This window comes from Mustela nivalis, assembly GCF_964662115.1.
Source record: "Mustela nivalis genome assembly, chromosome: 20".
Classification (NCBI taxonomy): domain Eukaryota; kingdom Metazoa; phylum Chordata; class Mammalia; order Carnivora; family Mustelidae; genus Mustela; species Mustela nivalis.
In genome coordinates this window covers 33299456-33322234 of record NC_139039.1, presented here as the reverse complement: position 1 = coordinate 33322234, position 22779 = coordinate 33299456, and the positions used below count along the sequence as shown (strand labels likewise).

The 22779-nt window shown below is 42.9% G+C and overlaps 1 protein-coding gene across 1 annotated transcript in view; it reads left to right on the top strand.

Annotated features, from left to right (window-relative positions):
- Positions 1–492: 492 nt before the first annotated feature.
- Positions 493–22779, top strand: part of LOC309855505 (uncharacterized protein) — a gene marked incomplete at its 3' end in the record, with an annotated part of 141068 nt that continues 118781 nt past the window's right edge. The window contains exons 1-3 of the mRNA XM_082715865.1: positions 493–1312; positions 1749–1882; positions 4574–4652. The remainder of the gene's footprint in view (positions 1313–1748; positions 1883–4573; positions 4653–22779) is intronic.

The window sequence follows — 22779 nt, the reverse complement described above, 5'->3', positions numbered from 1 at the left end:
AAGTTCCGAGTTCGAGACGCGGCCGGGATCCCTGCCTCGCATCGGGGCAGTCCCGGAGCGCAGGCGGCTCGCCTGGCCCCCGCCGCGGCGCTCGCAGGAGCGGAGACGGCGGAGACGCGGGCTCCGCGCGGTCCCCAGGGCGGGGTCCCCAGGACGGGGTCCCCAGGGCGGGCTCGGGTCCTTCTGGAACGTCCTCCACCTGGTCCCCGACATCCCTCAGGGCTAAATACATGTGTGAATCCAGGGGGGGTGGAGACGTCGCGTTAGGAAAGGACACGCGGACAAATATTAAAGATTTCGAAAACGGTTTTTAAGTAAATACACTGAGCAATAGATTGTCCTTTGTAAACGGTTCCTTACATCTTTGTAACTAATGGGGAGGTTGGGGGGTGATAAAAAGAACAGGTGACCTGTGAATTGTTTCCAGACCCGCCTTTCGAGTCAAGACTTGATGTGGGTAGCGCCTACAGCTGTATTTTAATTCCTCAAAGAATTGGGTTCCATCCCGGTGGTGTTCCTTGGCTGACCCGCCCTTTCAGCTCCGAGAGCCTCAATTTGCATCTCTATATCAGGGAGACTATTTTTGACCAAGATGGAAATCAGAATTTTCCTGTGTTCTAGCTTTAGGGCTGTGTGTATCTTTGCAAAGTTTTAAGAAATCTTTTTACAAAGGCTTCAGCAGGCTTTCCTTTCCCTCTGGGTACAGAGCTTCATTTCAGCCAAGGGGAGGAGGCCGAAAAACTTCCTGTCAAGTTCTGATGATCAGTTTTCAGTGCGGCCTCCTTCTGACCTTAGAGCTACACTAAAAACAATCCTTTTGAATATCTCAATGGGCCTCAGCTGAGACAAACAGTAAATGCTTCTGACCGTATTGAACAACCCTTCCATATAAGGGGCACCCTCAAAAAATGTGCAACGAATATGACCCTCCCAAGATCCAGAGCCACTCTCAAAGATAACCAAAAGAGAGAAAGATGAATTTTCCTGAGAGCTGACAACCGCCAGTAGGGCACACTGAGAGCAACCTGCTCTTCTGCATGGCCGTGTTTTGGGCCCAAGCCTGACAGGTGCCAAGCCAAGTTCTCAAGACACAAAAGGAGACAAACAGGAAGGCAGCAGCTGTACCCAGGAGAGGAAGGATTCACAGCCAGTGGGTACCTAAAAGCAAATCCTTGCGGCACAAATTCAAAGGTCTAATTCTTGGATTCTTTTTTGCCTGCCAATCTGAATTTGGAAAGGAAGGGACAAAGTAGAATTTCATCTCCCTCTCTCACCAGACACCGCAGATGGAGATCTGGGAAAGCTGATTTCGGTAAGAATTCTTGCCATTTGCCAGCTTCTGCCAGTTTCCCTATAATTCTGTGTGTAGGCTACAGAGTGGAGTGTCCCAGCTGGTCCCCAGAAACTATGGAGGAGGAAAAATTATCTTCCTTCTCCCTTTTATGATAGTGCTTCTCTGAGACCCCTTTTATTCTAGGGCAGCTCCTTAATAGATAAGGTTGTGTAAAGTAGTTTAAAGTTTTCCATTGTAGCTGCCCCAATTCAAGATTATTTTTGGTAAGCTCACCCTGCTTATTCAGCTATAAAACAAAACTGTGTTCACCCAAAGCCTCACACTGGACCCAATTCAGCCAGATCCAGTCCCTCTACGGCCAGTTTAGGACCTAGCCCAGTTTCCAAGTCAGACCGGTCCAGTTTCCAAGGGGCACCTAGCTTGGTTTCAAAGTCAGACCCGGTCCGGTTTCTAGGTCGGACCTGGCCCGGAAGAAGGAACTCTCAGATGAAGTCTGAAAGCTCCTAATGCAAAAGTTGCGGATCCATGAGGATCCTCCCAGCGTGTCCAGAGGCAGCAGGAAAACGGCGGAGCTCTTGGGACTCACAGGTACCTTCACGTGGTTGCTTGTTCCTCCTTCCATTCTCTCTTCTGACCCCAGAACTGTTACAAGATAAAGTGAGGCGTATTGAAAAATTTGAGTTTGTTTGACAAAAATTGATTCAAATTGGGCAGCATCCAATCTAGCCGATGGAAGGGAGCTCGGATGAGCTGCACAGATTCAGACTTCTATAGGAAGAATGGGGTGGGGACAAGGAAAGTTAGAGCAGGCAAAAAAGTGGGTTAATTACTCCAAGGTTATTTTCCTTTCTGGGGACATTGGGGGACCACCAGGTGGATTACCTGACTGGAGATTGCTGGTTGAGTGGGTTAAGGTTCTGTTTCTGGGAAGAGCCAAGACTATAATCAACTCTTGGTTTGGTGATAGAAGCTGTAGCATAAGCAACTTCATTTTTAAATCTGGTATCTTGTTTTTAACAACACGCATGGTAGAGATCGCTCATTTTGACTGTGGTTGTCTAAGCACACGGGCCAGCGTGAACCAGGAATCCCTTTGGGGCTCTGCAATACCTGACTTTTGCCAAAGGAAGCCACATCATCAAGTAATTCTGACAAGCATTTACAGATTTACCTGGACTTTTAAAGCATTACCTTGGTGGGAGTTGCGAGGTTTTTCAAAATCTTCAAGGGTTCATTGCTATGAAATCAAATACACAACTTAAACAGCTTAAGATGGTCTGGAAGAAGTATCCCAAGCCAGGAAAAGTGCAATTGAAGAGAAGTGTTATAAATTCCCACTATGGGATTTTGGAGGAGGAACAAGTCCTCTCCGCTGGTATAATCAGGATAAGCTAATGCCATGGGAAATTTAAAGGAGGGGGTGAAATAGGATAAGAAAGCAAGGCAAACATACATTGTGCTTTAAATTAATTTTCATTAGCACCTGAACTGAGCCTTAGCATTTTTGCTGTATGAGGAACCAGGACGTGGCTTCAGCAAAAAATTGTGTAATACAATGCATGAAGGTTTGGTCTCAGTGCCCACTGCTTCCTGTAGGTCCTATCTTGTAATGACATCATTTGTGTTTCTTCTGGCCAAAAGAGCCTGAACTTTGTTACCTCCACTAAGCCTATTTTTTTTCTAATAATACTTACTGTCTCCCAATGAACTCAAAATTCCTAATAGAGAAATGCAACTCATCTGTTGGTTCAAGGCAAACAGCTAAATTATACTGAAGTGGGAATGTTTGGGAAAGAGTCTCAATAGGTCTGCTTCCCCAAGGGTATTTATAATTAGGATAATTAATATGCCACCACCAACGAATCTGACTTAGTGGGAGGCTTTTTAGCATCTGTTAAAATACCCAGTGGGTCTGCTATCCAGTTAACCTAAACTTAGAGTCATGTCTGGAGCTTTGTCTTAAAGATGTTGACATACTCAGGGTATTCAGATTCCTAACGGATTGATTTTTTGTTGACCAACATTTGGAGAATAGTTTTGAATTTAGTCTCGGAAGTACCCTCATGTTATTCTTACGTTTTCATATAACTTGATCCTTATGCTTTATTTTGAGGTAAATCTAAATGAAAAGAGAGATCAACGAATTAATTAGGTAACAGACCTTTAAAAAATAACGGTCCAGGGTTTTCCTAGCGTCCTCTCCAGTTTTTCATTCTTTTAAATTATTTATTATACATACCAGCAGAAATATGTAGCTTTACTGGTAGAAGAATTAGTTATTTGTTTTTTTTTTTTAAGTTTAGACCCCGTTACATAATTTTCTTTGGTAAGATGTTTATGTTGCTAAGTAGAACTTTAAACTGTCAGTAGGACAGAATAGACTCTAGGGAGATTCTAAAGACGTAGATTTTTAAAACGTAGGCCAACAACCCATCAGCCTTGGTGGACTCATTTAATCTTCCTGAGGCTCCCTTTATCTGAAACCCCGAGAAAATTAGAGTGTTCTACTTTGTCTTCTAAAGGTTTGCAAATGAGGGAGGGGATGTGAGAGAAAGGCAGAGTACTTTGCAGATTGAATAAAATTCTTTTCTTTAATTGGCACTTACCCAGCATCCATTCAGTGATGTCAGGGAGGAGGCGGTCCAGAAATGTACAAAGCGCAAAAAGAAGGCAATCTGCGATTCGGAAATTTCTACAGGAATTATAAAAAGTTGGCCAGATACCTATAATGCATTTTAAAGGAAGTACTTAGCATTTCCTTGACTGTCTTAAATGGGCATTAAAAGTCAGGTTTTCCTTCCACTAGGAGCTGTCTAAAATTTGGTTTAAGTGTTTATAAAAATGGTCCATCGCTGGGTTGTGAGATTTCCGAATGTCTTAAAAACATCATCATCCAGTCTTACCAAGGAGACAGCCTCAAACGGAACATTAAGCGATGTTACAAATGGAGTCTTCCTGTGTGGGGTGTGCAGGGGGGCACGAGAGGCTGCAGGCACCCCTCCATTCCCTCTAAACTTCATGGCTTTCAATTTATCAGCCTCAGAGGGATGAAGAGTTGAGTCTCTCCTGATAGCATTTGAAGCTGTGGTTCCACAGAGGATTTAACGCCGTAGTTGCGGGGAGTCTAGGTATTTCAAATCTGAGGCTTAAAAAACTAAGCCATCCCCTCCGGCTTTTGCACTGATGCTGTGAAATCCATTTGAGAAACATGCCCGTGTTTTGCTACTTGTTCAAAGCTGCAAGCGTGACTTGGCATTGAAATAGTAATTTCTTTTTCAGAAACTCCCCACTGGACCCGGGTTATCTAAATACAAGTTACTTATTTGATTGGCATTTGCTCTCGTCAGTTTCGCAAACTGTAAGTAATGAGGGCGGCTGATGTTAGAGCCTTCGCGGTACTGTGTTTCTAAGTTGAACCCATTTTCGCATTAATCTGGGAACACTTGAGCATTCCTTCCTGATTGTATGTTCTGGATGAAATTAGAGTATCTTTCATTGTACAGATTAAAGTGTTGTTATTCTATAAATGAGGAAAGAAAGTATTCTTCCTTCCTGAAATATTTTTTTTCCGGTTTATGCCCCATGAAACCGTTTGTCAAATCCATGGCAGATTCAAGTCCCAAAGTTGTTTTTGACTTTTTAACCTTTAAAAGTCATCTTAGTGACTTACAGGACTAAGACTGTGTGATGGAATATTGGTCTGTTCAGGGACCTTGTCTCAAAATAATTTATATACAATGTATTTTCAATTTGTAATACTAATCCTGGGCCAGTGCTACAGTAAAGTCATCGTAACAAGGATATAGTAGATCATTTTACATTGTATAATCTGCTTTTTTATGGCAATTGTTTATAATGTTGTGATGTCTTCACGAACATGATCCATTATAATAATAAAGGCCTAGGGCAACAGAAAAAATCATTGGTGTCCTCCGACCACTTTAAACATTGCTTTGACATTGTTAACTAGTGTCACAGATTATTTTAATGAAGAAATTTAACCAAAAAAGCAAAATTCTAAAACAACGATGACTTGCAGAGAGCACTCGCTGTTTAAAATAAGTCTTATGCTGATCATAACTTAAATGGAAGAAAACTCTGGTGCACAGATGTACCTTGTGTATACTCGTCCAACTAGTCTGTTACTTCCCAGTGGTTCATATAAAGAGTTGTAAAAAAAAGATGATCTTATGTGTGACCTCCTATTTATTTTCAAATGTTTTGGAAGTATATATTTTCCACAGTCTTTACAGATGACTTGCCTTTTAACAGGTAGGATATATCCGTTTGGTAAAAAATCTGGACGTTGTATACATTGTTGTGTAACCTGCTTTTTTATTTAAGATATCTTTAGCCTTTTCGCATGTCACTAATATTCTTTATAACATTTAAAACCTTTATATTGTGAAATATAATATAAATCTAGAACAGCACATAAAACATAAATATAGAGCTCAAAGAATTTTGCATAAAATGAACGGCCATGTAATCACCAGTCATGTCAACAAATATACTACTTTGAGCATCCCAGGAAACCCCTAACTATTTGTACAGCATCACTTTTAATGGAGGAATAAAATTCATTTATGACCGAACCAAAATTTATTGTTTTCTGCTGCCTTTTAAATAGTAGGTCTTTATATATAAAATTTTTTTTCAGAATTAATCTGGCCAGCCTTACACTGAGTTTATATGATAGACTGTAGCAATTAAAATATTGTCACGTTGGATCATGGGTGAGGAGTGGGAGTCTGGGACTCCTGCATAGCTTAGGTGGGCGAGCCGTTCCGTCCGTCTGTTACAAATAGTCGGGCTTCCTAGAATCAGGACAGATTGAGAGATCTGGCCCGTCTCTGTATTCAGGGCAAATTTCAAGGAGTCAGGTGGTTTGAGGGCATGCTGTCACAGGAGGCCTCACTCCGAGGAAGGGGCTTCAGGCCCTCCCACCATCTTCACCATTTTCTCCTGGGCACAGGTAAAGTAACTGTGAACTGACTTGCCCACCCCTGCGTCTCTAGCCCTGATGGCACTTGCTGGTGTAGGCGCCCCATTTCCCGGAGAGAAAGTAAAGGCAATACTTGGATCAGACATCTTTGAAGTCTGCAGCTCATAGATTGAGGGTTATGATCACCGTGATTCTAAAACTTCACAGCAGCTTTAAGTACTTGCAGTAGCAAAGAAGAGAAAACTTGGTAGTTTTAGGTAAAAAGAGATTTCCTTCTTTTTCTTCTTCTTTGCGCCAAATAGTAAGTGTAAAAACTGCAGGCCTTGGTTCAGTAGCTCCAAAATGTCATAACATTTTGGTTGCCTTGTGGTCCCAAGACAGCTACTGTTGCTCCAGACACATCCACCTTCAACCTGGGGTGGGGGGGGGGTGTGAGGAAGGGCTGCTGCCCTCCCCAGCCACCCTTTTCAGCAGGAGGAGGAAGCATTCCCAGATCCTGTCCCCAGAAGGCTGCTTCCTTCTCCTTGGCCAGAATGATGTCACTTGGCCTTTTCAGTGAGACTCAACAACACTTTCTCTTTTTTTCCCCTCTTTCCTTTCCTTTTTTGTTTTGAAGTCCAGATGTCACTTCTGGGTCAGCATAATAGGAGTAATACGGGGGGGGGGGTGTCTGCTACTGAGGCAGCCTGGAGAATTCAGGACCTTTGTAAATTTCTAGAAACTTTTGAAGGACTTTGGACTTCAGCCGAGTGTAAATATGGAGTTTGAGCCAATCTTATTTAGATCTCAAGGATCAAAGCACCTCATTCAACCTCAGAATTACGACTATGGTGCTCAGTGGGAGATTGAGAGGAAAAGGGCAGTTCTCCCTCTGGGATAAAAAGATGGTTATTTTTGAGAATAAGAGATTAAAGGAAAATGGGGGGCTTACCGGCCTGATAATCTCGATCTTTTCTAGGAGTTGTAGAAATCACCTGCCAAGATTCTAGCAGGTTTGAAATGGAATTGGTGATGAGAAATTGGTCAGGGATTTTAGAGGAGTCATTATGGGAAGTCTCCTAGAGACGGCAGTAATTGAACAACCAGGATTGGGGGGCATGGATGGAGACCTGTTTTAAATCAAAGAGCCTGGTATTGGTGATTCCTAATTATTGCAATCTTGCCTTCCTCCCGTCTCATTTTAAGGCAGCTAAATTATGATGCGGAAAGTATTATCCCTCTTTAGAGAGGGAGTCTACTTGGTTGGATAGGGAATTTACTGGCCCTTGCTGATAATGACAAAGTCCAGACTGAGCCCTGAGCTCTGGGGGAGAAACAGAGAGAGAGAGAGAGAGATTGTGTGTGTGTGTGTGTGTGAGAGAGAGAGAGAGAGAGAGAGAGAGATGGAGAGTTCACAGTTGGTAAGTGGAAGGGTTTGAAAGACTGCAAATGCTAGTGATGGGCAGAGTGCCCCTTTTAGTGGAAGTCAAGGACTAGAGAGTTGGAAAAGAAGGAGGTTGTAATAAATTCCAGCAGCGCTTTTCACAGACTGCTGACTTCAGCATTCCGGGGGCTTTAAAGGCAGATTCGCTCCTCAGCCGGGCGAGGGGAAGCTTAGAGCCTGGGGCATCTGGAGCCTGAGCATCCCCAGCAGGCCTCGCCTTCCTTCTCTCTGGGGTCTTCCTTACTCCTCCCTCCTTCTGTCCGTCCCGGGGTCTCTGTCTCCCTCCCTTCTTCCTTCCCCGCCCTGGGCTCCCTACCCCGCGTTCTGCCTCCTCTCCTTCCTCCCTTTCTTCTCTTCAGTAGTATTTATTGGCTGCTTTTTATGTGTCAGGAACGCTTTTCTGTGTTTTGGATCCTGGATCGATCCCCACAAACACATCCCTCTTCTGGTGGGCCGTCCCCAAAGTCCGGACCCCATAGACGGGAAGCCGGAGGGCGGCGGAAGCCCCCAGAGGAAAACAGGCAGCAGCGTGGGTCTGCCCTAATGGGATGGCGATGGTCAAGGTGACTGGTGAGATTGTAGGTTTTGAAGGAAGAAGCGTGCGGACCGGCGGGGCCTTTCCTGTGCGCTGGAAAGGGAAGGAGAGGATGTGGCTCCTAACCACGCTGCTTTGGGCGATGTGGCCAGACCTAACTCAGGATGAGAAATGGGATAAGGAGTGGGTTTTTGACTTTGGATACTGAGTGACCTTGGCCTTGAGTTCATGCCTGGACGGCTGGGACACTTTCTGATTCTAATGAGGGCGGCATCTGTCTTGCTCCGGGTGGTCTCAGGAGGACACTCCCCGCGCTGAGGATTCCTCCTGTTGGGGGCCGGAGGGGGGCTGCTTCCTGCACGTAGAAGCCTTCTTTGTCGCTGATCCCTTTGGGGAGACTAAACGGCGGGGTGAGGAGGGTGGCTCACCCGGCGCCCTTTATCCCGCGGGGCCGGACAGGCATGCAGGGGCTCCGTTCTCTGTCCTGCGGGTTCCTGCCGGGCTGGCTAAGTTGGCCAGTTCTAGGTTTCCTTCCAGGAAGCCCACGGGACTCTCAAAATAACGCCTTTCGTAGTTCTGAACGAATCCGCAGGCCTCTGCCCCTCCTGGGTTCTACAGTCAGTTGCCTCAGGAGTCGGGTGAGGGACAGGAGTGCTGTTGAGGGGGTCCCCCAGGGAACCAGACGGCGGGGACACACCCCCGTCCTGAGTCCCGCAGGTCACACACAGGTCCTCGTCCTCCCAGGAGGGCCCCGTGCTGCCGGGGAAGGAACTGAAGTTTACAGAAGTTAAATAAGTGAAAGCAGCTGCGAGAGAATCTCTCCAGGCCTCCTCTCTACTACACAAGTGTTTGACTTTCTCGTGTCCGCGATGACTTAGGATCGATATTCAGGAGATGTTTTCTTCGTGTCGCTGGGGTGGCGCATACATTCATCAGAGTTTGGGCAGCAGCACAGGGAACCCCGGTCAAATTGTGAAAATAGAAAACTTACCTCTCCGTGTTTTTATTGGTTCAAGCCTCGCACATCATTCCCTTGCCCCTCACTTGAAGTGGGTCAGATTTCTCATTCCTGTCTGAAATGCACTCAAAAACACATTTTCTTTGAGAGTTGCCCTTTCGGCAGGTTTTTGTCTCTTTGTTTTCAGGGGCTGAATTTTGCTGTTAATTTTGTTATGTTCGTCATCGGGTGATATTTGTGACTCAACTAGGGAATGAATAATAAAATCCCCAAACTGCTGAAGAATTTCTACAGCAGCTGCTTTCGACCAAGTACCTTTTAATTCTTCCGTCTTGGCAGGACGCGCTATCTATCAATTATCGCTAAATTTTAAAAGTCTCCGGCTTCACAATGAAAACTATGTTATGCTTATTTTTATGTGAAGGGAAATCTAACACGGGGGTACCCAGGAGAGTCATTAGGGGCAGATATGGACGGCGCTGGAACGGCTCCATGTGGCAGTAAACTCTTCTCTCCAGCCAAGACCCATCAACACAAATAGAAGGAATGTGAGTTCGCCGTGGAGCCTGGGCATTTACTATTCAGAGCAACTGTGCAATCTAGTTTTCAAGACCCATGCTACCCAAACACATTTTTCTGCATTACATAATGTTATCATTTAAATATTGTCATTCAAATGTGAAGACCAGCTGTGCATTTCAGGGCACAGCTGTCGGGTGGAGGTGCAGATAAGCCATCTGGCGCTTGGCTCTGGGTGGTTAAATTCCAGCCGGGGATTTAACTTCATATCCAGCTGTGATAAAGTAAATTGAAGGCTGCATATTATTCGTCAGAAATCACTCCTTTGGGATATTCCGCAGAAATAAATTTTAGCCAGAGGTGTCATTGATTGGTTCTACACTTTCAATTATCGCAGTGGCCAAAATAAAGAAAAAAAAAATTGTTCAGTCATTTAGTTTTCTTTGTGTGAAATAAAACAAAATAGTTAGAGAATGAAGCTTTTGCGTCTTCCTCAAATGATTTGCGTAAAGGGACAAATCTGCAGGACAACGGCCTGACTTTCTTCATCTCTGAACGGTGAGAGGAAAAGCCACGTGATCTGGAAAGGCTGAGTTAGACAGCAGAGCTGGGGATTGGCCTCATTGCCGGCATCCTTCTGTCCGGAGCCACGTGAGATGGGAGAAAATGATGCGGTTTTTCACCGTAGGCATTGCTGGGCGCAGACACACCCCGTTCTCAGCCCCAACTGTTTGCAAGGGGAAGATTTTCAAATGCTGCCTTGACCTTTTGCTCCTCTGGTTTATTATTGAGTCCTGAGAAAGCAAAGGACCCTGGGAAAATTAGACTGCTCCAGGACTCCACGCATTTCTGTGTGTAACTACATTTAGCGTGGAATTAATTTCTATCCCTTTTTAACATCCTCAAAGGAACAGACTTTTCCTGTGACTATTGGAATATTTTACTTAGTCAAAGCCCTATAGATAATTTTATCGAAAGCAGGTAACCCTAGTATACATTAATTACTGAGCAGGATCGAGGGAGGGTGTATATTCATGTATGCTAGCTATTAACTAATTTAGCTGGCACCAAGATAAAATGGCTTCCTCTCACTTTCCAGCTAATTTACTCAGTTCTATCTTGTGGCTTCTAATTGGGAAAACTAACCTTTCCTCTCGAGATGGAACTTTATTCTGGAAGCCACAGTTGCTAATTTAAAGATGGAAAAAAGTGAATGTGGGCGTGTATAGAGCAATCATTCAGTAAAGACCTTTCGCTTTATTTTCTTCTCAAAATGTGTTTGGAGAAAATCTTGTGTGGGATCATGTGAGTAACCGGAACACGGCGAGAAGCGCAGTAATGCAAGAGTCAGATGCGCACACACTGGTCAGGGGTCTCCAGGCAAACAGAACCGTAAGGATACAGAGAAATAGAGATAAATGGAGATTTATTATAGGAACTGGTTCACCTGGTTATAGAGGCTGGAAATCCCACAGTATGCCATCTGCAGACTGGAAACCAGGAAGGCCAGTGGTGTAATTGAGCACAAGGCCAGAGAACCCGGGGAGCCAGTGGTCTGCGGGTTCCCATCTGAGCTCAGAGGCCTGAGAACCAGGAGCTCCCAAGTAGAAGACCAAGAGGGGACAGACTCCCCAGCTCAGGAAGAGAGTGGGCATGGCCCTTCCTCCTCCTCGTTGCTCTTTTTTGCCCTCCGTGGATTTGATGATCCTGCCTGTGTGGATCTCTTAGTCTACCGAATCCAGTGCTCGTTTCTTCCAGAAGCAAACTCACGCACGCCCCCGGAAGCAGTGTTTTACCAGAACTGGGCATCCTTTAGGCTCGTCAAGTTGACAGATAATTCCACCAGCACAGAGTACGCAGGTCTGCTGGTGTATTTTCATTTGATTCTTTTTTCCTTAAGGTATTTATTTATTTACTTATTTGGGGGAGGGGGTGATGTGTGGAGGAGGGGCAGAGGGGGAGGGAGAAAGAATCCCCCGCAGACTTCCCACTGCGGGCGGAGCCCAAGGCCTATGGGCTCCTTGGAGATCAGGACCTGAGCCCAAATCCAGAGTCTGACATCTAACCGACTGAGGCACCCAGGCGCCCACCCCCTTTTTGGTTCTTAATACAGATTTTAATAATACGGATTTGAGTTCAAGACTTGTTTCTAAGTATCTACGGGGTCTCAGATAAACCAGTGAAAATATATTGTTATGATTCATTTATAATCCCCTTTTGTGTGTGTGTGTGTTAGGGAAAGAATTTAAACAGAAATGCATTTTCGACTCGCTGTCTGGATTTTGTATTCATTAGTAATTTTTCAAAATACGGATTTTAAAACCCTCCTAAATACTTCGAATATAAAACCCAGAGCTCTGTCCCATCAATTCTACAGGTACCCTACTCCATACCCTGGACTTGGTGGGGCTGCGGGAGCTTTCACAACTCTGTGAGGCATGGAAGGACTGGCCTCGAACGCTTAGAAACCGCGAGGCGAGCATGAGTAGCATCAAGGAAACAAGGAAGTTTCCAAATATCCCAAGTTGACAAAGATTTGAAACACATACTACACCTCTTATTTTATTTTCAAATTTAAACTGCAGACAGCTGCTACATTTTAGACTAGCTCTTTCAGTTCTTTTCATTTTGAATACTTTAAAAATAATTACATGCTTTGGTACCTCATGGTGTAGACAAAAACTGAAAATTACTGCTACTTGGTGTCAGAGGTTTCATGATGTGACTTAGTTTCACCAGACTCACCCCACTGCCTGCAGGCTGTTTGGTGAGAGTAAATAGCTCTTCTTCTTTACAACGCAACGGTGACAGAGTGAGAAAAGTAGAAGGAAAATGAATATTTAGTGACTTTGACCATTCACGTTGTGTGATTATTTTTTTGGAAAACGGGAAAGAGGGGAGAGTTTCTTGAGTGAGTGAATTTTAAAAGTACTTGAATGTACATGTTTATATAATCCCTGTGGTATGTTATGAAACGATCTGGGAGAAAATGAGCAACAGTGGGAATTATCCAAGGAGACTTGATGTTTGGTGGGAAGGAACTTGTGGGGTCGGACCTTCGCCAACAGAAGGAACATGTGGCTGTTGTTTCATTTGTCCTGACTTGGGCACAAGCTTTGTTTCCAATTAGGGGATGTAGGAGCAGCTGTGGTATTGGGGGTCCTAAGCGTGTCAGTGTCTTGTGTTATGTGCACGACAATGACCGTGAGGGTGAGTAGCTACCACTTACTGTGCACTCACTGCAGCCCAGCACTGTTCTAAGTATTTCATGTGTTAATTTACAAATCCTGTCCCCACTGGATTTCCCACACAGTACAGATGAGGCAGTGCGACCCAGAGAGGTGAGGGGGCTTGCCCAAATTTTCATCAGTAATAAACGGTACAGTCAGAAATCAAATCCATAATGTCCGATCCTGGAAACAACATCTTTCTGTACTAAATTATATTGCCTCCAAACTATTATTGGATGTGATTCTATAACATATTATAGAATATGTCTTAATTGGGGTCCCATGAAACACCGGGGCTCAAAATGAACGTAACGCACTTGTGGGGCCCCTCTTCTTCTTAAATAAGCAACCAGAGAAGTGAAGTTATTTTTCTCTCAGTCAAAACTTCTCATATTTTGCAAAGAACTTGAGGAGAGCGATTTGGAAGATCATTAAGTAAAAGACAACAGAATCATTTAGCTACTAAATCACGAATTACTAAAATGGGTACTGGAGTAGAGACAACAGAGTGGGCTTGATTAGGAAGGTTACCTAAATTATACGCCAACACATTTTAAAAAGTTCTGAAAAATGAAGGACAAAAGCTCCCGCAAACTTACATACTCTGAAGATTGCGCAGGGGCAAAATGGATTTTGCTCACAGAAGGGGCACTTTGAGTTGACACATAAATCTTTCCAGGATTGTGTGAAACAGATCAGAGCCATAGAGACTCACTTGGCACTGCTTATCACAGCTCAGGCACCTATTCAATGTCACCTGGATCACTAAAGTGCCTTTTGCCTCTGTGGTTCTTTTGAACTTGACCAACACTCCAGGCCATGTCCCCCTACCCTTTAAATTGATGCAACTTGTTTATAAGGGCTGCAACATACTATAAACATATATAGTAAAGAGAACTACATAATCATTGGGAAAATGCAAGAACAGTATCATTAGCATCCTTTAAGTGATGAATGGTGGTGTTTTACGATGGATTTTCAGTTCTGTTTGCAGTATTGCAGGTGAACTTGTTCCCAAAACCCACGTTCAGCTGCTCTGTTGCTCCAGAGACCAGGGTTTTTTGTTGTTGTTGTTGTTGTTTGTTTGTTTGTTTTAAGATTTTATTTATTTATTTGACAGAGAGAGAGATCACAAGTAGGCAGAGACACAGGGAGAAAGAGAGGGGGAAGCAGGCTCCCCGCTGAGCAGGAGGAGTGGTAGAGAAAAGCGACTCCCCACTGAGAGGAGATCCTGACTAGGGGCTGGATCCCAGGACCGCTGAGATCATGACCTGAGCAGAAGGCAGAGGCTCAACCCACTGAGCCACCCAGGTGCCCCAAGAGACCAGTTTTGATTGGAAAATAGTATGTATGAGCTTTATTCTCCCAAGGCGATGGTGGATTCTTGTCTAGAGGTCAACCTAAAGGTTTCTGCCTGGCCCAAGGATTTTTAAAGGGATGTAGGGAAGTTAACTAGTAAAGGGAGTACAGTGGTCTGTAACTTTCCTTGATTATGTGCAGACTCCATGGTGCCAGCGACGGACGTCATCCCAGGGCTCAGAGGTTGTGCACGGGGGTCTGGTCCTTAGTGCCTGAGTGAGAGTTGTACAACAAGGTCTCTTTCTGTTTCGTGACGTGCAGAAGTGCTCTTTCCTCTCTAGGACAGAAGGCATGATCTATGCATACACAAAACAAAGGTAGTTAATCAGTCACATGGGCTAAAGCTGCTTGCTAAAGTCTAAAGACTGTTGGATTGGCTGGAGGGGCCAAGGCGGCCTCAAGCTCCCTTAAATCTTACCAAACATGAGTTCGTTACTCATGGGTTAACCTATTCATGGATTAGAAGACTCTAGCCAAGTACTAGTTTAGGTTAAGAAAAAAAACCCACATATTTTTTCCTAGGAAAAATTGTAATCACCAAGATTACAATGTAGTAAAAGACATAATCCTCTCTGAAAAAAATACTTTAAGCTAAAATTTTAATGTGAAATGTATACAATCACTTTATTACTAGTTGTTTGGAAAGAAGAATGAGAGAAAACTTTCTTTGGGGCCAAAACTTAATTATCTGAAACAGTTACTTGACATTTATACAAGTGATACATTTTATGAAGTCCTCCTCGATCTTGGAAGTGCTGATGTCCGTCTTTCAAAACCCATAATCATCATATTGCTATTACCTGAACTTTCCACATTTTCTAGGCCCCTCTTAGTTAGGAAAGTTACCCTTTTGGTAAAATAGGACTCTGAGGAGCAGAAAGGATCACTTCATTTTTTCTTATTTTTTGAAAATACAAATATATGACTTTGCAACACTGTGTCCAACTTGTTAGAATACATGCTCTATAAGGTCATAATCTCTCATATATATACTTTGCTTGATCTCATATATTAAACTTCTTTTACAAGTTATCATTACTTCAGTAATTCATTCTAGGTCAATAAAATTTCATCCCATCTTCCATAGTTCTTCATCCCTTTTAATAGGTTTGATGAAATTTCAAGGCCAGTTATTTTTTAAGGATCAGTTGGAAAAAAAAAAAAGAAAAAAGAAAAAAGAAAAAATCTGGTCATGATGAAGTCTAGAGGGTTAGGTTATTTAAACAGGAAGCATTTCTTGACAATGAAGTTATTTAATAACCAAAAAATTATTTGGTTATTATTTGGTTAAAATTATTTATTATTTGTTTATTTATAGCCAGAAAACCAAAGATATTAGAATATAAGTTACCCTCTTTGGTTTTTTGGTTATAAACATTCTCATTTATCTGACATGAAGTAAATGGAATAATTTTAAGGCTTGGGAATGGAATGATGACCTTAAAAATTCCTTCCATGAACTTAGGTATGACGTATATGTTATTGGGCATGAAGTGATTAAGTAGGACCTTTCTGGAGCCACTGTTCCCAGAGTAGAAGAGATTATTTAATAGTGACAAATAGGAAGTGTCGTGACACATTTAAGGGTGTCTAGTGGAAGACTTGCAAGTGACTCTTTGCATCAGAATGATTTTGAAAGCCCAAGCCTCCCACCATACTCCCCAGGCAGGTCCTTTGAGAAGCTACAGACATCCAGGAGTCTGGTTGGAAACAGAGCTGACGTACCCTCCAGTCATGCCCAGAGCCTAGTGGGCAGAGTGAAAACCTTCCTATGCATTAGTTGATGTAGACTCATGCTTTGAAAATACCCCCAAGCAAGTGCAAGCAAAGATTACCGTTTATTAGTAAGAGGAGTCAAAAGTTAAAGACTTATTCTTGATGTCTTGGTGCACCAGAAGCGAGAAGAGGGGTTAAGACTTTACATCCCGGACTCAGTCCACTGCCTGTACCCACGGCAGAAAGTTCCCAGTGCGTCATGTCGCACTGTGCATTGCTGACTGGAGAAAGTTTTCATTTTCGGGTGTGAACTCCACCTTTGGTGCATTTGTTCATCATCATCATCATCTCATCAGAGGGGCTGTTGGGGCAGGGCGTCCTGTTCTGTCAAAATAGCTGAAATGTCTTCCGAGTAGTCCAGGTTTCCATTCTAATGAAGGAATGCTGGTGAACACAAACTAGGGAATTGGAGTGTCACTCCTGGGCCTAAGTATGATTGTGTAGATGCTGGATTGGGTTGCTGAGATACGCCTATGATGAGATAGCGTCAGAAAAATCTGTACAGGAAGGCCAACATCCTGGCACTTGCTTTATATTTTCTTCTAATGAGAATTTGGCTAATTCTGCATCATGACCAGTATTATTTTCAATTTATTTTTATTGAAATATATAAATTATGTCTGTATCTATAGTTATATACTTCTATATATAATTCTCTTTAAAGATTTTGTTTATTTATTTGAGAGAGACTCTGAGAGAGAGAGAGAAAGAGAGAGCGGGGGGAGGGGCAGAGGGAGAAGCAGGCTCCCCGCTGAGCAGAGATTCCAATGTGGGGCTCCATCCCAAGACCTTGAGATCATGACCTGAGCCAAAGGCAGAGGCTTAAGCAACGGAGCCACCCAGGTGCCCTCTATAGAATATTTTCAAGTATATCACACACAGACACACACACACACACACACACACACACACACACACACACTTGGTATGTAACTTGGTAAATTTTTACATATAAAAATGTGTGTATATCATTACCACCCAGATCACGGTATAGAACATTTCTGATACCTGAGCTTACTCAATTTCTACCTCCTTCCCCAAAGAAGCCTTATTGTGACCTCTATCGCTGTAGAATAGTTTGCCTGGGACCACCCGGGTGGCTCAGTTGGTTGATCTTCTGCCTTTGGCTCAGGTCAAGATCCCAGGGTCCTGGGACTGAGCTCCACATGGGCTACGTGCTCAGCGGGAGCCTGCTTCTCCCTCACCCCACCCTACCCCACCCCACCCCACCCATGCTCCCCTACTCTCCCTCTGTCTCTTGCTATCTCGCTTTTGTTCTCAAATAACCAAACAAAATCTTAAAAATAAATAAATAAATAAATAAATAAAAGGAATAGTTTGCCTGTCCTTGAACTTCATACGAAGGAGCTTATGCAGTTTGTATGCTGTTGTGCCTGCCTTCTTTTTTTCAGTCGCATGCCTGGGAGATTCATCTACATCATTGCAAGGAGCCATAGTTCCTTCTTTCTCAGGGTGTGAAACATACTGTTGTACAATTTATCCACTGTAATGTCAGTTGCATTGTTTCCAGTTTGGGGCTCGTTGCTACTAATAACATGGTTCCCTGGTTGACTTTAGCACTCATTTCTGTAGGGTGTATGTGCATGACTCAGTGCTCTTAGGCAAGATGTGCCAAATAAGGGACCTGTCCATTTTGCAGATCTCAGCACATCTCTCCAAAGGGAAGTTAACTACCAATTGAAAAACATCTGCTTAAAGCCTTTTGTTTATAAAGTGTTTCTTTGCTCGTTTGATAGGTTACTCTGTCTTTCCAGTAAAACCTGTGTCTTGCCAAGAAAGTTGTAGAGATACCCCATGAGTTGGACTCCAGTAAGATTTAAGTATAAGGGTGTAACAGGGTTATGTCAGAGGCAGAGGTGTAAAAATTTATTTTACCATAAGCCCACTCGGTCAACTCTAATTCTCTGCTGCAGAAAATGTCATACAAACAGTTCAGAATATTTCTGTCATGACCTGTAGCAATTTCAACCCTTCCCCTACAAAGAAACAAACAAAATACCCCAAAACCAAAATGCAGACAAAACCCAACAAGCATGCAGAACTTCTTTGTCATTTAGCTCTCTAACAGATTATCCCCTGGTCTCTAAGAGCACAGTACCGGCTCTGCTCTGGGGCTTGCCCTCAGGTGGAGGAAAGAAAGGCGGTATGAATTATGTCTACATATGCCTAGGAATTGCCTTTGAGGAAGCGTAATGAGTTGGAAACGTGTTTGTTTGTTTGTTTGGTCTTGGGCTCAAAATTAATCTAGCTCAAAGTTTGGAAAAGCCTTAAAACCCAGTTCACTAAGTGGCATCACCTTCTCCCGGTTACTCAGACTGAGACCTGGGATTCAGCCTTGATTCTCTGTCCTCCCACAGAGGTCCAGCCCAGCAGCATGTCCTAATGCCTCTTAATGGAACATTCCAAGTGGAACCACTTCCCCCATTTCTCCCTTCCCTTCGCTTTCATACTGTTCCCCGCCCCCCCCCCCCCGCCACCCCTTGGCCATAGAAGCTCATTGGTGGCATTTCTGCTTCCTTCTGCAGTTTACTCTCATGCTGAAGATGGATTTATCGTTCGTAATTATAAATTAGATAATGACATTCTTCTATTAAAGAATACAAACAAAAAAGCTACCTGGGGCTTCTCATGAAATCTAGACCCAATTCCTTTTTGGCAAAGAAACGTCTAGAATCTCCATCTTGACTGCACACCAAGAATCACTTGGAAATTTTAAGAATATCAATTCATCTGGGTAAATGGCATTTTACAGCTTCCCAAGGAGGTGCTAGTGTTCACCTGAGATCAAACACTACTCTCAGATCCCTTCTCCTACGACTCTTTCTTCCCTCTCTCTCCCCACTTCAATTGCAGTTGAGTTCTTGCTGACTTTTGAACATACTAAGCTCGTTGCTGCTCCCAGATGTGGATCATTCTTTCCCACGTTTTTTGGATAATCTGTTCTTAAACACATTGAGATCTCTGCTCAACTGTTAACTGTATAGAGACATTTTCCTTGACCAACCTACTTAGCCACTTTGTTTCTTTAGCGTCTATGTTTTTAGCATTTATGTGAGATTATGTTACTTTCTTTACCTCTTTTTGTATTGCTCTTCCTAGCAAGAATGTGAGCTTCATGAAGACGGACACTTTGACTCGCTAAAATGTCTTTCACTTTTCTAGTTCTAGTATGACTGACACTACTTCTCCAGTTAGTTGTTTTTTGTTTTGTTTTGTATTTTTGAGTGAATGAAAGGACTAATCAAGACTTAGGCATCAAAAATTCTTAAGGCTAGGGAATTGTAACTTATAGAACTCTTTTTTTGAAAGGATTTTGTTGTTCTATATACAGCCTTAAACTTTCCTTCTGGAAATAGAGATTTTTGCTTTTATTTGCTTAACTATGTTGCAATGTTTTGTTCCACTTCCTTCATGAGACGCAGACCATCTGGTTGGATTTCCAAGTGAGTTGACTGGCTCCAGGGCTAGAATTCTTTTCTTTATTTCTGTCTCCTGGGAAAACTGTAGCCACCATTCTCTTAGGAAGAAGAGCATCAGTGGTAATCACTCGCTACCTTGTATGCTGAAGGCCATCCCCCTTGCCCCCCAATTTGTGTGTCCCTTTTCCAACTTCTTCTTTCCAGATCCAGTGATGCATCTGCATATAGAGGACATCAATAGACATAGTCTTTCACTTACGTCTTTCTTAGGTGTGGGTCCCGGTTACTCACACACAGGTCCAAGATGACTACATTCCACCTCTGAGGCAGATGCTGCAAATCTTTCTCCTGAGTTAGAACTTAAAGGAGAGCACTCAGGGCTCATGTCGCTCATCATCATGTAGCTGGAGTTTGCACTTGTTATTTGGCCACACTCTACATTGTGCGCTACTTTTCTAAGGCTAAGAGAAATTATACTGAGAGAGTAGAAAGCTGAGAAGAGCTTGAAGAAGTCCTACAACTAAGATGAGGAAAAAATAAAAGGTCGAGTAAGAGCTATCTTGCATTGAGTTGGTGACCAGAAACCAATGCACTCAATGTACTGTTTTAAGTACAATGAGATTTTCTAGAGTGAATGAAGTGCTACTGGGAATGTAGGTTTAATTATGATAATACAAAAATGGGAATAATAATGAAAACAGTTGAAAGTAGTAAGATAAATCAAAGATATTCTAAGTGTACATGGGCAACATCCTTTTTTGATGAAAATGATTCTGAGCCACAAAATGTGAATTCTGCTGCATATGAGCAAGTCAGAAAACAAGAAAACGATTGAGACGGGAGGAAAATAGAAAAAAACAAAACCAAAAAGCCTTTGGCTGTATACCATACAGAGCAATGCAATATTACATGAGTTCATTAATACAGAGTTCTTAAGATGGTTTCTGCATGTCAATAAGCGCGAGCTAGGAGAAACCAGAGATTAGGACATTATGAAGAAATGCCAACCAGCAACAGTCGTTTAAAGCCATTCGGTAGCTCAGTGCTTTCTTACCTGTTCTCTTCATCCATTGTCAAAGTGAAGGGCAAGGCAGGCAGCTACGAGATTCAGTATTATGGGAGCACATTTGAAAGGGTTAAGCTTGGTGGTACCTGCGTCAGCAGATTCTCCTCCTGTTTTTCCTCCATTAGGTGCTTTTAAAATTACAAAAGCAATATATACATTATATCATATCAAACAAAAGAAATGTGTACACAGAAAGTTGAGAAATGCACCTAACTCATTTCTGTAATTCTATTGACAAGTGTTAATGGTTTTATATCAACCAACACATTTTTTTTTTAAGATTTTATTTATTTATTTGTCAGAGAGAGAGCGAGAGCAAGCACAGGCAGACAAGAGTGAAAGGCAGAGTCAGAGGGAGAGGGAGAAGCAGGCTCCCTGCGGAGCAAGGAGCCCGATGTGGGACTCGATCCCAGGACGCTGGGATCATGACCTGAGCCGAAGGCAGCTGCTTAACCAACTGAGCCACCCAGGCGTCCCACAACCAACACATTTTTAATTCAAATAATATTTGTTTATTTTGGGAAAAAGTTAAAAAAAAAAAAACAGAAATGAGGAGTAGAATAGCCTGCCTTCTAAAGAAGGTCATTTTAGGGGATTATTGGTTGAAGTACAAAGACGGGCAGCTTAAATCCTTCATGGATTTAAAAACAAAAGGACTTGGAAAAACCAAGTTACCTTTTTCATATTTTGTTAATTCTAAAAACATATTCTTACAGGTATCATTCTGGGGGGAAAAAGGATGCTGCTAGGTAAGACTGTGAGCTCCTTAAGGATTAGTATTATCACAGAACCTGGCAAAGAACCTCACATGTGGTGAGAATTTTGTAAGTATTACATTATAACAGAAAAAAAGAATGTCTAAGCCCTTTTAATATAACAGTTTTTTTCATGAGGTCAACAGACTTCTCATTTTACCTATTATAAATACTAGTTCTCTCTACTCTATCATTAAGATAAACTATAAAATGTATTTATTCAATTGTTTAGTTTGTTTCATGTTTTTTTTTTAATTTATATGCAGCTGTTGCACCATTTTGGAAAGACCAGTGTATTAAGCGTTTACTACTGTATTCTTTATTTGCCTTATGATGCTTAAATGTTTTTTAAAAATTTATGTCACTCCAAAAGAAACTATGTTGCAAATCTTCAATATTCCATTTGCATAAGTTTTAATAATTTTCTGTTAGCTTATAGATCCTCAGCACCCCTTATATCAGTGTTCCTATAAGAAAACATTCCAGGAAAAAGAAAAAAAAGAAAGCATTCCGAGGCCGCCTGACTGGCTCAGGCAGTTGAGCCTCCAACTCTTGGTTTCTGCTGGAGACTTGATCTGCCGTCCTGGGATCGAGCCCTGTGTCAGGGTCCACATTCTGTGTGGAGCCAGCTTCACGTTCTCCCTCTCCCCCTGCCCCTCTCCTCACACTGAGCATATGGGCACATCCTTTCTCTCTCTTGAATAAATACATAAAAATAAAATCTTAAAAAAGAGAGAAAAAACAGATTCCAAATTCCAAATAAGGCAATGTTTGGAATGCTAACCCTGTTTATGACTTAGGGACTGCCTATAGTGTTTCAAGGTAGGGTTTTCATTCACAGCACTGGACATGCATGAAACGTCTGTTCATGGGGCGCCTGGCTGGCTCAGTCCGTTAAGTGCCTGCTTTCGGCCCAGGCTGTGATCCTGGGTCCTGGGATCCAGCCCCGCATCAGGCTCCCTGCTCAGCAGGAAGCCTGCTTCTCCCTCTCCCACTCCCCCTGCTTGTGTTCCCTCTCTCGCTGTGTCTCTCTGTCAAATAAAGAAACAGAAAAAAATAAATAAAAAAAGAAAGGGAAGGAGACATCTGCTTTCAGGGACCTCAGAAAAATATCTAAACAATCCTGTCGAGAGGGCTCTGGTTTCCTCTGGATCATTCCAAGGGAGAGTTTTGCCACCGGTGGTTCTCATATCTGGCTTTGCTCCAGACTTGTCCGAGCAGCCCAAGCTGGATGTAGCGAATTTGCAACATGGGTGGGTATCTCCTCCTTGTCCTTCTTTACTCCTTCTTACCCTCAAGGAATCAGACCATGCAGTTAAGGGGTAGGGAAGAGTTATGAAGACGGGGTATCCATTCTTCCTACTCAATCTGAGGCTTAAGATTTAACTTAATAACCAAATCCACAGCTCATCCAATTGGTTTTTAATGAGAGTCTTGCATATTTATATTGTAGTTTGTATAGGGAATGGGATCCTTGTC